Consider the following 15,394-nt stretch of genomic DNA (forward strand, 5'->3'; position numbering starts at 1 on the left):
TAATGTTGTTATTTGGTTATTGGCCAACCACCTGAAAATTGTGAAAAATGTAATAAATACTATATACAGTACCAAGGGATAGGATGATAAAACATTATATATTTTATATATAATTTAGAAAAACAAACAAAACATAACAATACATATCTTATTGTGCCAGCAGAGGTCAAGTCCAATTAGGCGTGTCACTCCAGAAATGAAACCATTACAAGGTATATACAAGGACATACTAATACTTGTTTAATGTTACTTTAGCTCGTATTATCATTATTTGCATGTTTTAACTGTTTTTCATTAACTTCTTCTACAGGATATATAATTATGTTTTATCTGTATTTTACTGTAATCATGTTGTACTTTGCATATCATATGATGACATAGATCAATATCTACGATACAATACAACCGTTAAATGACGATGATCCATGTGTTCTGCTATATTTTTACGTTTTGTTATGGCCGCCGATGGTGCTACAGTAAACAATAAACAATGCCAAATAGAAAAACTCAAAAAGAGCAAAAAGAAAGATATTACATTTGAACGTATTACGCATGAAACAGACATATTTCATTGAAGTATTAATTCCTAAAATAAAATAATTGTTTTTATGAGGAAAAGAGTTAAACTGACGTTTTCATGAGAGGAAGATATATAATATTTGTTCCTCATGCAAAATAAGCTTATTACAACACTATTACACTAAAGCATAAAGTTACACTTAACTGTGCTTTAAAATAAACATAATTTAAAGCATTACACAGTATAGGCCAATAGTTCACCCGATAACAATTTCTGATTTGTCCAAATTTTTTTTTTTAAATCTGACAAATATAAACATGAAGAAATAAAAAAACATGTCGTTAATATACATCAGACTTAAGAATAATGACATCAATTTTCGATAATCATAAGGACGAGTTCTCTCATTTGTGCCCATGGAATTGATATTTCCTAAGTTCACCTAACTACGGAGGAATAACGCATTTATATTTATATAATGACTACATTAATCATAATATTTAATGATGCTGTGTTATCGAATTTTCTATGTTACTGGAGAAATCGGGATACAGTACCGATAATCAGGTGTGTTAGACCAGAATACGTTACTCCGGCTTAAAATGGAGGTATTTGCTTTAACCACGTTCTGAAATGTGTCTGTAAGATTATGTTAGGCAAAAACAACACCTTGTATGCCTTAGCAGCCTGGTCTAGAGACCTATGTATTGCCTTCGCTAAATCCTTTCTTAACACTTTGACTGCCAGAGGTTTTTCCAGTTAGAAACTGCCACCGCCAGCGTTTTTAGCCCAATTCGATGTTTTTATTAAAGCTGATTGAAACCATGTATGTGATCTGATTTGTATGTAATTTAGACTAAAATAATCATAAAGATTTTAACTTTACAATGGTACCAAGAACGATTTTTAAATCGCAATATGTAAATCGTAATAGTAAAATGAAAGTAACCCACTTTTTGAATTTTTCGTAGTTTCGCGCAAGAAAGTCGAGATATTCGCGATTTTGTGCAAGACATCACAATATGAAAATATCGCCCGGTGAGATCAACAAACAACGAAAAAGTTACTTACACGGCACCGATAGGCCTATACTATAAAAACAAGTTATCACTATCGAAAAATGTATTACATTTTATAAATCATAAATCTTACATCAATGTTTCGCCAAAATCCACATAGTAAAGACACCAGGCCTAATTAACCAGGTCTAAAGTTGGTCCGAAACCGTTTTACGACTAGGGCTAGGCTAGCCTAGTACTAACTAGCCTAGGCCTAGGCCTAGCTAGGAGATAGTAAACTGATGATAATAACCATACCATTTCAAAACAAGTTTGTTGCGTGAAACTCGGTCACTTTCAGTAAAACACTAAAACAATTAGGGTATACATACAATAATAAAATTAAAGACTTCATATTGAAAATGACTCCATTATTTTTTATTCATATTTATAACAAACAAACATGTCAATCCACAAAAACCTTTGTAATGCTTCAGCGGCATAGCTAGCGCGCGACCGATACACAATGCGCCAAGCCATCGCTCTACGCGCTAACTGTGATGCGCGGTGTTTGTTATTTCGACAGGTACCATTTTGACAGTCGTTCGTAACCAGATTAGTTACTTTCAAATTGTAAAATATTCACGGTCCAGACCGAATATAGTGTTCATATTTATAGTATATACCAATAATTAACCTATCTACCGGATTTCGTAAAAAAACGCGTAAAACGAAGATCTTCGTTTTTGGCAGTCAAGCGTTGTGTTTCCAAAAACGAAGATCTTCGTGTTTGGCAGTCAAAGTGTTAAACTTGTTCCCACTTATACCTTCTGGAGGAATGTTATCCATCGATATAACCCTAATATACTGCTGATTGGATTCGTCATTTTATAATTGTAACACAATGTGTCATAAGAACTGTTCGTTATACCATGGTAGTATGTGGTACAATTAATTAAAGAATTATATGATTTGTAAATAGTTTACACAAAGTGCAACACAGTGTGACGTATTATCTGCTACAATATCTAATGATTAGGCCTACACATTTTTAATAATTATTTAAATTCTCATTTAATAAACCACTTATAATAACAAATTACCGTATTAAACGTACAAATCAAAGTATACAAACAATAAGTATATACAGTACCAACGGAAATTACGATACAAAAGTATCTATTTATTAATTTCGAAAAAAAAAAATAATAACAACAAATTATCTATATTGTGCCAACAGAGGCCAAAAAGACTTATGTCCAATTAGGCGTGTCACTCTGACAGTGAAACAATTACAAGGTATAATTGATATAATACTAATTTAATGTTACTTTATCTCGTATTATCATTTCATGTTTTAGCTGTTTTTCATTAACTGTCTTTGCATGATTATAACAATGTTTTATCTAGATTGACTGTAATCATGTTGTACTTTCCATATCATATGATTTCTCGTATTATCATTATTTGCATGTTTTAGCTGTTTTTCATATGATTTCTAGATGTATTTCAATATCTACGATACAATACAACCGTTAAATGACGATGATCCATGTATTCTGCTATATTTTTATTTGTCATTATGGCCGCCGATGGTGCTACAGTAACTGAATTAAAGAGACAAAACAATGGCAAAATAGAAAAACTCAAAAAGAGCAAAAAGAAAGATATTATATTTGAACGTATTACACATGAAACAGACATATTTCATAGAAGTATTAATTCCTAAAACAAAATAATTGTTTTTATGTTTAACTCTATGCCTCATAGAGTTAAACTGACGTTTTCATGAGAGGAAGATATATACTATTTGTTCCACGTGCACAATAAGCTTATAAAACTATTGCAGATTATACGTGAATCGGTAACGAGTCGGTGACAAACCGAACGGATCATCCAGGAGTTCTGAAACGTCTGGCCAAGTGCGCTCTCTTTGCGCAGTATTATACGGAGGCGTGTCTATTTTTATTTTCGTATCTAATTTTGGCTTTAAAAACATGTCAGCCCAAAACAATCGCTACCACTGGATCCGCCCCGTCGGAATATTGTCGATATAAAATGATGGAGGTTCAGACGTTCTGTAGTACATTTAAATTGTATTATTTGTATTCCCTCTTTAAACTTCATCTTAATTTCAATATAATAATATCAATTAAGTAATATTGTTTACTTAGAAGTATGCCAGTTATTCAGCACTTAAGAAAACAAAATCAGAAAAATGTAAACACATGTTACCAGGTTTTTTTAAAACATTAATACAGCTAAGTGTGTTAATTAATTAGATGTAAAGCACATTTTAGCATGAAGAAGTGAAAATATGGAGGGAAAGAAAACATAAAGTGTAGACACAGATATCACCTCACAAGCAATCTATTGCTGACCCAGTGTGAAGCCAGTAGTCAAGAGTTGTTCCTGCTCCCCAATTATTGTGGTCCCTTTATTTATAAAACTTGAAAAGCAGAAAAAAGAGGAGGAGGTGTATGTTTGTTTGTTGGCAGACTATAACGCTGGTTCAGATTTTAAGTTAAGTTTATCTTACGGACGGATAACGCTAATAATGTACGTACCACAACATTAGGTAATCGATGCGCCCCCATTATGACACGTGTGAATAAAGAACAAGTGCTATTCCACTGTACGGAAGGATAGCTACCCGATGCCTCTCATAATAATATTATTTTTCATTCAATAACATATATTAATAACGATAATAATAATTTACTTTAAAACAAACGAAAGGTTGTAGTCAAGAGGCAGGAAACTGCAGGTGTTGTTTATTGCCTTTAGACATGAACAGGTACCACCGTACGAGAATCGGGTGTCCAACGGACGAGTACCATGTGTGTATATCGGGAACAAAGCTATTATAAAGTGTACAGATTTTACAGACTATGTCTACGACACATAATCTGTTGTATGACAAGAATTAATGAATTATGAGTCTGATAACTGTACAGAGCATCAAACAACTACATGTGGATTATTAAACATTTTGACAAACATGGCGTTTCATACGTATGGTACGTGTACACACTGTATATAAAACATCGAAACGCGACAACAGAAAAAAGACAATAACAGAGACTTGGGACAAGTGAGGGCGTGTGGCGCAGTGTGTTGGACGTTGGACTACCGATCGTCAGACCTAGGTTCGAATCCAACTCTCGCCGCATTGCTTGTATCCGTAGGCAAGATACTTTACTTACGTTGCCTCTCTCCACCCAGGTGTATAAATGGGTACCCAGTTAGATCTAGACACAACTGCGCTGGTTACCGGCTGCATTATGGGAGGATGTTTCCATACGTGTTCGATCCCAAAAAACACTGGGGTAATAATGCTTGTAAAGCGCCTTTGAGCATGATTACTCATGAAAAGGGCGCTATATAAATCTGGTATTATTATTATTATAAGTCTATAAAGTATTAACTTACAGTATTGAAAGTGATGAAGCAAAAGCAGAAAATGCACCTTGATCTATGGTAGTTATAGCGTTACCATATAAGTACCTGCAAATATTGAAAAAAAAGACACACATTTCAAATTATTAATAATAATACTGTACAACAATACAATAAATAGATAACCACTACATTTGTCTGCTATATTTCACAGTACAGTTATTTGTATTCAGCATTTCAGTGGGCGATTTAGACTTCGTTTGGCACTCGAAACAATGTCAAATGAAAGGCAGGCTAATTTTTGCCATTGTGTACAATTCCAAACAGATATCACCTCAACTTTATTTATAAAACTTGAAAATCAGAAAAAAAGGGGAGAAGGTAGTGTATTATTTGTGGTTGTTGCCAGATGCCTAAACTCTAGAAAATGATAAATTAAGTTTATCTTACGGACGGATAACGCTAATAATAACAATTATTAATTCATAGTTATGCTTTATAGCTTTTTGAGGTTTTTTTTTGTGCACTTAGAAGAACTTATTTAAAGTGCATTTTAAGTATTGTTTTTCTTCTAGATTATTTCAGTCATCACAATAGTTAATATTTGTTTTATTTGGAGGTTCAGACTTAAACACAAAGTACAAATGTATATAGTGCACTATGCTGTGTGAATTAAAACTGAAACACAAAACCACCACATTAGGTAACCGATGCGCCCTCATTATGACGTTTTTTTATAAGAGAAAGATACAAACCATGTGTTGCGCGTGCGAATAAAGAACAAGTGCAGCTATTCCAATGTACGGAGGGAAAGATAACCAATGCCTCTCATAAAAACATTATTTTTCACTTAATAATATTTACTAATAATGATAATAACAAGACGAGTTAGGTTATCCGCAGCGCAAATGCCACGTGCACGTCATACTTTAGAATATTGAGCACAGAAAAACGATTATGCCATTGAAAAAATGTTAGTGTGGTCTCTATTTTGTGTCACGTCTAAGTATATAGAGTATACACTATATATCTGTATACGTACTACTTACAGTGCAGAATAGGTGAAAATACCGGGACCCGCTTTTTCATCCAATGTTTACCATGATGATGTCATCAAAACGAAACACGTAGATAGCAATTTTGGAAGGAAATTATCCGAGCAACAACATATCAACGTGTTGAATAAATTTGGATACGTATAATACGGAAGTGCGCTCTTTTAAATGTCATGAACTATGACGCAAAATATGAAATTACGACTGTTATAATTGAACTGGCCATATGATGACGTCACAACATTCGATTTGCATAATTTGTACATGAATTCCTATTGTACAATTCAACAGTTTCCAGAAAACGTTTTAATCATGAGTATCACTTTTTATTCTGAGGAGCTATAATACATTTAAATTTATTGGAATGATGAAAAAAAGTGACCAAAGTCATTCACGCGTTTGAACATGATGAAGTCATCACAATTTTAAAAATGGTAAATCATGCGAAAGATAATTGATTGACCTAGACAATATAAACATATGGGGGAAAATGGAATATGGATAAGTGGAGATGCGCTCTATTAAATGTGATGAGCTATACAAAAGAGACACAAATCCTATATTTTATATTCGAGTGGCCATACGATGACGTCACAATGTCTAGTTAGCCATATTGATACATGATCCGATATCAACAACTCATCTACTTCCAGAATATGTAAAAAAAAACTTCACCATGTAGTTTAGAAACTATGACTTTTGAAAAAAAGTCATAATTTTGACGATTTTTTTACTTTTTCATAAAAAACGGGCGCAAATTGTCCAATTCGACGTGCTCGTATGACGTGATTTTAAGTCGAAATTATTTGAAAGCTTGGAAAATTACTAGAAAAGGCTGAAAAAACATAAATCACGCAAAAAAAATAACATTTACTAATAATGATAATAATAATTATACGAATAGGGCAAAGGTAAAAAATAAAATGATGTGACAATAAGTGTGGTTATCTTACAACGAAAATATACTATTTTCAAAAGTATGATAAACAAGAGCAAACACTCTCAGTTCTGTCAATGATGTCAAAACATCAAACACATTTGCTGTTAATGTAGTTATTTGGTTATTGTACAAGTACCTGAAAACCGTGAAAAAATTCAATAAATAAGTATAGTATATATACAGTACCAAAGAATAGTACGATAAAAATGATCTATTTTATTAATTTAGAAATACTTTCCATATCATGATTTCTGGATGTAGATGTGTTCTGCTATATTTTTACGTTTGATATAATATGATAGAGGTTCCGACGTTCTGTGGTATATTTATTATTGTTTTATTTGTATGATCCCTGTAAACTTCATCTTAATTTCAAATATAATAATATCAATAAAGTAATATTGTTTACTTAAGCGTGATTCCCACTAGAACGCAACGCAACATAGCGACGTGTCGACGCAAACTGCTGTATTGCGTAATCACAAATGGGAACCGACGACGCTACAATGCTGCAAAGCCGCAGGTTTGATTTCACGCAGGCGAGGGAAAACACAATTATCGGAAGGGCATTTTCTTACGCTGCGTAGGTTGCGTTACGTTGCGTCGCTAGAAGTTAGAAGAGTGCCAGTTATTCAGCACTGAAGAAAACAAAATAAGAAAAAATGTAAACACATGTTACCAGGTTTTTTTAAAACAATTATAAAGCTAAGTGTGTTAATTAATGAGATGTAAGCACATTTTAGCATGAGGAAGTGAAAATATGGAGGGAGAGAAAACATAAAGTGTAGACACAGATATCACCTCACAAGCAATCTATTGCTGACCCAGTGTGAAGGCCGAAATCAAGAGTTGTTCCTGCTCCCCAATTATTGTGGTCCCTTTATTTATAAAACTTGAAAAGCAGAAAAAAGAGGAGGAGGAGGTGTATGTTTGTTTGTTGCCAGATGCCTATAAAGCTGGTTCAGAGTTTAAGTTATGTTTATCTTACGGACGGATAACGCTAATAATGTACGTACCACAACATTAGGTAACCGATACGCCCCCATTATGATACGTGCGAATAAAGAAAAAGTGCTATTCCACTGTACGTAGGGATAGCTACCCGATGCCTCTCATAATAATATTATTTTTTATTCAATAACATTTAATAATAATGATAATAATAATTTACTTTAAAACAAACGAATACAAGTAGGCCTCATTACACACAATACAACTACAAACATGAGCTTGTGTTAAAAGAAAGGTTTAGGGATCAATCATAATCAAACAAAAACGGGCATATTATATTATTTTAGTTTTGGATGAATATTCTGTCTTTGCAAAGAGTAAAAAATGAAATGATGTGACAATAAGTGTGGTTATCTTACAACGAAAATATATTATTTTCAAAAGTATGATAAACAATAGAAAGCACTCACAGCCCTGTCAATGATGTCAAACCATCAAACACGTTTTCTGATATTGTAGTTATTTTGTTACTTTCCAACCATCTGAAAATTGTGAAAAAATGCATTAAATAAGTAGCCTATATAAATACAGTACCAAATGATAATACGAAAAAAAAAAATTATTTTTTAAATTTGTATATACAAAAAAATATAACAACAAATATCTTATTGTGCAAACAGAGGCCAAAAAAAGCTTATGTCTATTAGGCGTGTCACTCCAGCAGTGAAAACATTACAGGGTAGGCCTATATACAAGGACATAAAAATGTTTGTTTAATGTTACTTTAGCTCGTATTATCATTAGTTGCATGTTTTAGCTGTTTTTCTTTAACTGCTTTTACATGATATAACTATGTTTTATCTAGATTTACTGTAAATATGTTGTAATTTCTTTAATATCTACGATACAATACAACCGTTAAATGACGATGATCCATGTATTCTGCTATATTTTCATTTTTCATTATGGCCGCCGATATTGCTACAGTAACTGAATTAAATAGTCTTGAGTTCGCATAAACAATGTCAAAATAGAAAAAATCAAAAAGAGCAAAACGAAAGATATTACATTTGATCGTATTACACATGAAACAGACATATTCCGTAGAAGTATTAATTCCTACAATAAAATAATTGTTTTTATGAGGCATAGCGTTAAACTGACGTTTTCATGAGAGGAAGATATAAAATATTTGTTCCTCGTGCACAATAAGCTTATTACAACACTATTACACTAAAGCATAAAGTTACACTTAACTGTGCCTTAACACCGTTTAATAGTTCAACCGATACAACATTCTGATTTGTCCAAATTTCTTTTTAAAAAAATCTGACAAATATAAACATGAAGAAATAAAAAGCAATGTCATTAATATACATCAGGCTTAAGAATAATGACATCAATTTTCGATAATCATAAGGACGAGTTCTCGAATGATTCTCTCATTTGTGCCGATGGAATTGATATTTCCTAAGTTTACCTAACTACGGAGGAATAGATGCCTCAAATAATAACGTTTTCATGAGAGGAAGATATATAGCATTTGTTCCCCGTCAACACTATTTCAAATCCCATGAATCGAAACAATATGTCGAGTGTGCCTATTCCTTCTTGTTCTTATTCCTCTTGAGAGGAATATATATAACATTTGTTCCGCGTGCAAAATAAGCTTATAACACTATTGTAGATTATACGTGAATCGAAACAATTATGTCGAGTGTGCCGATTCCTTCTTGTTTTACTGTGGACAACCGCATAGAGAAACTTTAACATTAACGCCATGCGTCTGGATTGTCTGTGATTTTAAACGATTGTCAATGCTATCTCGACATATGACAATTATTTCTATTTGGTAATACAGAATCTCAAATGTATCACATGTGGTTCTTGTATCATTAGGTTAAGAATAAACATTTAAAATAATTATATAATTTCTCATTTAATAAAACATACCAGTTATACAACAAACTACGTACAGGAGCTCGAGCTTGTGTTAAATTAGTACATATTTTTTATCATTTATATTAAGAATACATTAATCATAATGTTTAATGATGCTGTATTATCGAATTTTAATGTTACTGGAGAAATCGAGATAGAATACCGATAATCAGGTGTGTTAGACCAGAATACGTTACTCCTGCTTAAAATGGAGGTCTTTGCTTTCACCACGTTCTGAAATGTGCCTGTAAGATTATGTTAGGCAAAAACAATACCGTGTATACACAGCAAAATTCTGATTCTTGTTTTAAGAAAAAAAAAACTTGTTTCAAGCAAAATATTTCTTGAAACAAGTAAATTTTGACTTGTCCGTATTTCAATACTTTTTGGCTTACCAAGAATCGTAAAATTCTTAACAAGAATCACACAAATTCTTATCAAGAAAATTATTCTTACCAAGAAATAATACTTTAAGAACAATATTCTTACCAAGAATTTAATTGCTTTTTTCATTCTTGTTTTAAGCAGTATCTGCCTTAAAATAAGTAACAATTTATCGATTTTTTAAAATAGAATTCTTGTTTCAAGCAATATTTTTCTTAAAATAAGTAAGAATATTCCGATTTGTATTTTTTTGAATTCTTGTTTCAAGCAATATATTTCTTAAAATAAGTAAGAATATTCCGATTTGTATTTTATAGAATTCTTGTTTCAAGCAAGATATTTCTTAAAATAAGTAAGAATATTCCGATTTGTATTTTATAGAATTCTTGTTTCAAGCAATATATTTCTTAAAATAAGTAAGAATATTCCGATTTGTATTTTTTTGAATTCTTGTTTCAAGCAAGATATTTCTTAAAATAAGTAAGAATATTCCGATTTTTATTTTTTGAATTCTTGTTTCAAGCAATATTTTTCTTAAAATAAGTAAGAATATTCCGATTTGTATTTTTTGAATTCTTGTTTCAAGCAATATTTTTCTTAAAATAAGTAAGAATACTCCGATTTGTATTTTTTGAATTCTTGTTTCAAGCAATTTTTTTCTTAAAATAAGTAAGAATATTCCAATTTGTATTTTTTGAATTCTTGTTTCAAGCAAAATATTTCTTAAAATAAGTAAGAATATTCCGATTTTTATTTGTAGAATTCTTGTTTCAAGCAATATTTTTCTTAAAATAAGTAAGAATATTCCGATTTGTATTTTTTAGAATTCTTGTTTTAAGCAATATTTTTCTTAAAATAAGTAAGAATATTCCGATTTTTAATTTTAATATTCTTGTTTCAAGCAATATATTTCTTAAAATAAGTAAGAATATTCCGATTTGTATTTTTTGAATTCTTGTTTCAAGCAATATTTTTCTTAAAATAAGTAAGAATATTCCGATTTGTATTTTTTGAATTCTTGTTTCAAGCAATATTTTTCTTAAAATAAGTAAGAATATTCCGATTTGTATTTTTTGAATTCTTGTTTCAAGCAATATATTTCTTAAAATAAGTAAGAATATTCCGATTTATATTTTTAGTTTTCTTGTTTCAAGCAATATATTTCTTAAAATAAGTAAGAATATTCCGATTTTTATTTGTAGAATTCTTGTTTCAAGCAAAACTTTTCTTAAAATAAGTAAGAATATTCCGATTTGTATTTTTTGAATTCTTGTTTCAAGCAATATTTTTCTTAAAATAAGTAAGAATATTCCGATTTGTATTTTTTGAATTCTTGTTTCAAGCAATATATTTCTTTAAATAAGTAAGAATATTCCGATTTTTATTTGTAGAATTCTTGTTTCAAGCAATATTTTTCTTAAAATAAGTAAGAATATTCCGGTTTGTATTTTTTAGAATTCTTGTTTTAAGCAATATTTTTCTTAAAATAAGTAAGAATATTCCGATTTATATTTTTAGTTTTCTTGTTTCAAGCAATATATTTCTTAAAATAAGTAAGAATATTCCGATTTTTATTTGTAGAATTCTTGTTTCAAGCAAAACTTTTTTTAAAATAAGTAAACAAGAAGTCTATCAAATAAAAACCAGTAAATGTTTACTTATTTTAAGAAAAGTATTGCTTGAAACAAGAATTCTATCAAATTAAAATTCGTAAATTCTTACTTATATTGGGAAAAAAATTGCTTGAAACAAGAATTCTATAAAATATAAATCATTAAAAATTTATTTTAAGAACGATAAATGAATACTCATTTTAAGTAATATTTTACTTAAACAAATAAATTCAAGAATGTTATAAAACATAATATTAACAATACTGTTATTTTCATTAAGAACTACAATTTACATGACATTAGGTACAATAATATATACAACTTCTTTAAAACAAACTTGTTTTTATTAATAATAAAATGCCATCAAAAGAAAACTTAAAAACATTAAAATGGTAAAATACAAATTTCGTAAAATTCTTCTCCCGCACCTGGGCTTTAAACTATTAGGTGTCTTTAAATTTATTAATGTATACTAATGATGATTCAACAGCCTTTGTCAAGTGTACAGGTGTGTTTTCATCACAAATCACTAACTGTTAAAGGATAGTGAGGCCTTTTTCTTTTCATTTTGGATAATCGAAATCCAGAAGGTAAAAAGTGGAGAGGAGAGTAACTAGAGCCTCATCTAATTTTGCTTTCTTTGTAGTTAGAATTGTTTGCTAAACTTTAATGTAGGCCATTTCTGTGTCCAAAAGCAATACCGGCATATTACCTGATCGGCGTGAAGACCAGGATTCTGGATCTTTATTCATGTTCCTAAAAATGAAAAGAGATTAATATAGTTTTAGTTATTACTGTATTTAAAATATGTGTAACATCATCAACTAATTGGGTACGGTGTGGTTTTAGAGTCCTATATCTGGGGCGGTAAACACAAAAACATGACGCAATATTAGAACGGTGGTAAGAATAATTTTACATTATAAGACATAAGGGTGGGTGGAATATGCATTTGAACTTTTTAATCACAAACTTTGCCCTGTTTATACCGATCCCAAAGACAGGCCTGGCTGTATCTATTATTTTTAGTTAAATTATTAGGGTCTAAATTTATTTTTAATATTACTATTTAGGAAGACAATACGCAAAACGGTGCTCAATCCTGATTGATGTTTTTATTCCGTATCAATGTTTATAATAACAATCATACAATTAAATGTAAATTTTGTTTAATTGTTTGATTTTAATAAATTATTGTAAACATAGTATATACCTCGAATTTTAAGCTAAGATAAATTTGATTTTAAAAAAACACTTTAAGATATTTTTTTTTAATGTACATAATGTTACTTGTATTTTAAATTTTTAAAAACACTAAATACCTTCAAGGTCGGCAGACTTTTTTTGATGAGTTTTTCCCAACAAATATGTTTGACAGATTTGACAACATATGGGTTATCTTTGAACCTAACCAAAAATAACAAATTGAAAACATTATATTATATAAATTTATTTAAATGAGTGGAATAATGTATGGACATAAACTTGATATACTGTAGCTCAAATTTTTAATAATGTAGCCTACAGTTTTGTAGGTGGTCAATGTAAAAGGAAGGGGAAAGGGTGGGCTGGCCAGGAGAGCATTAATATGTCAAAAATTAATATTCATAAGTCATTTATTTAATTTTAGTTGTCAAAGGGAGGAGTGCATGACACTAGCTTGAGTCGAACCAAGCTGTTAAAAATACGTACAAAATATGTACACGTATTTTCCTCACTACCATTGGTCCATTATAAAACTATTTATGAATAGATAAAATTACAAAAACATACACTGTACTTACCAGATGGAGGACTGGTGTTTCTCTTTAAAATACCAAAATAAACTATATTATTCTCTTCTTTGGAAAAATTTGCTAAGCACTTTTTTAAAAAGCTTTCTTTTGTATTTCATTCCTCTTTGCCTAGTAATAATTAGTATCCTTCGAACTTCTTCAATTACCTAACAAATAATTTAAGATATTGTAAATAACACAGTTTTTTAAAAAGAAATTTAATATAACAATTTTAGTTATGCAGTACGTATGTTTTTTGTTTGTTTTTGTAGTATGTTTTTTTTTAAATTTAGAGTTAAAAACATAAAGTTTCAATATCGATGTGATCACTTTGGGGATTACTTAGTGTGTACAATTAATTAAATATAAAGAAGTGTTTTTAAATGTCATTATATTTCTCATTGGAATATGTGTATATAATACAGTACAGTATAATCCTTCGTAGATATTTCATGGCTACATTACAAAATAACTGTTACATTATAATTGTATTATCTATTATTAGGCCTTCCTTATACCTAGCTGAAATAGGTCCGACAATATTTGTCCCCTCTGTCAATGTCTGAACTAAAATGCTAAGCTAAACCTATACACCTGTCCGTCAGTACAGGCATAGTAGGCTAGCCTAGACCTACTAGTTCCAGGCCTACAGTATTACTAACTAGGAAGGAGCCTAGGCTAGGCCTAGACTGCTGGCAGATTAAAATTTAATTATTAGGCCTACGAACCTGTTAAAATGTTGGCCACTTCTTCATCTATTTCTCGGATCTTCAACAAAGCGTCTTCCTTCGACATTATATTAGACTAATCTTACTAGGCCTATTGAAGCATTTAATATATAAATTGCGATGAAAGGTGTCTTTTACTTACAAACTCTAGATTTTGAATGATTACTTTAAAAAACCGTTGGCCATGATCCCGCCGGGAGCTAGGTCATCGACCACACACAGTGTTGTTTTTCAACTATTTTCAAAAATTTATCGCTGGCCTTTTACCCAGAATGTATAAGGTCATTATACTGCTCAACGTTAAAGCATGGAGGTATAAACCTCCATGGTGGTTAAAGCAAATCTATAAAACGTCTGGACCAACAGTAATACGACAGACAATAATAATGACACATGTTTGTTGCAGTCCGAAAAAAAGCGATAAGTTGGTGCCAGTAAACTGAAGTAGGTACAGTATTTGCTACCCTATTTGCTAAGGCATTATAATTCAATTCATGGAAATACTCCAAATTTTCGAGTAACATGTGGAATTGGTGGTTCGCTGCCCGGCAAGCTTTGGAATTTACAATCATAAGACGCCATTTTAAAGACGAGTATAACAATCGGCAACCTCCTGCAGTTGACGATGGAAACATCAGTATATAAGTATGCCTGGAGAAAACGAGGATGCCAATTGAGGATGAAGTAGAACTAGGCCTAGACTAGGAGACTGACGAAGTTAATGAAGAAAAAAACTATTATAACAGGGATGATTTATCAACTGACGATAGTAGTAGTGATAATTCTAGTATTGTTATACTGTTAATGATTGTTTAATATTAATTATCTTGTTGATGCTCAGCAAGAAGGCCTACTAACTAGAGGATGAACAAGCAGATAATAGTATAAAAAATGCTGATTTCTTTCTACTAAAATTAAAGGAGAGAAACAAGATTCCACAGGTAAGCCATTTTGCTTTAAAATTACAACAATTATGCATTTTAAACTATTTTTTATTAGAGAAATACGTCTATTTTCTAGGCCTTGCTGGTACTGTTATTATACAGGACTATTAGCTATAGTAACTATAGGACTTGGGTACTAGGCCATT

The 15,394-nt window shown here is 30.8% G+C and overlaps 1 protein-coding gene and 1 long non-coding RNA gene across 2 annotated transcripts in view; one reads left to right on the top strand and one right to left on the bottom strand.

Moving 5' to 3' along the window:
• Positions 1-15,394, top strand: part of LOC140059168 (NCK-interacting protein with SH3 domain-like) — a 120,509-nt gene that overhangs the window by 59,874 nt on the left and 45,241 nt on the right. The window lies entirely within an intron of this gene.
• Positions 11,827-14,531, bottom strand: LOC140058580 (uncharacterized). The gene is made up of 4 exons (XR_011847022.1): positions 14,305-14,531; positions 13,586-13,743; positions 13,124-13,208; positions 11,827-12,557 (listed from the first exon to the last, which is right to left on the bottom strand). It is a non-coding gene; the product is annotated as an uncharacterized lncRNA (long non-coding RNA).

The sequence above is a fragment of the Antedon mediterranea genome, chromosome 9 (genome assembly GCF_964355755.1).
Source record: "Antedon mediterranea chromosome 9, ecAntMedi1.1, whole genome shotgun sequence".
Taxonomy (NCBI): Eukaryota; Metazoa; Echinodermata; class Crinoidea; order Comatulida; family Antedonidae; genus Antedon; species Antedon mediterranea.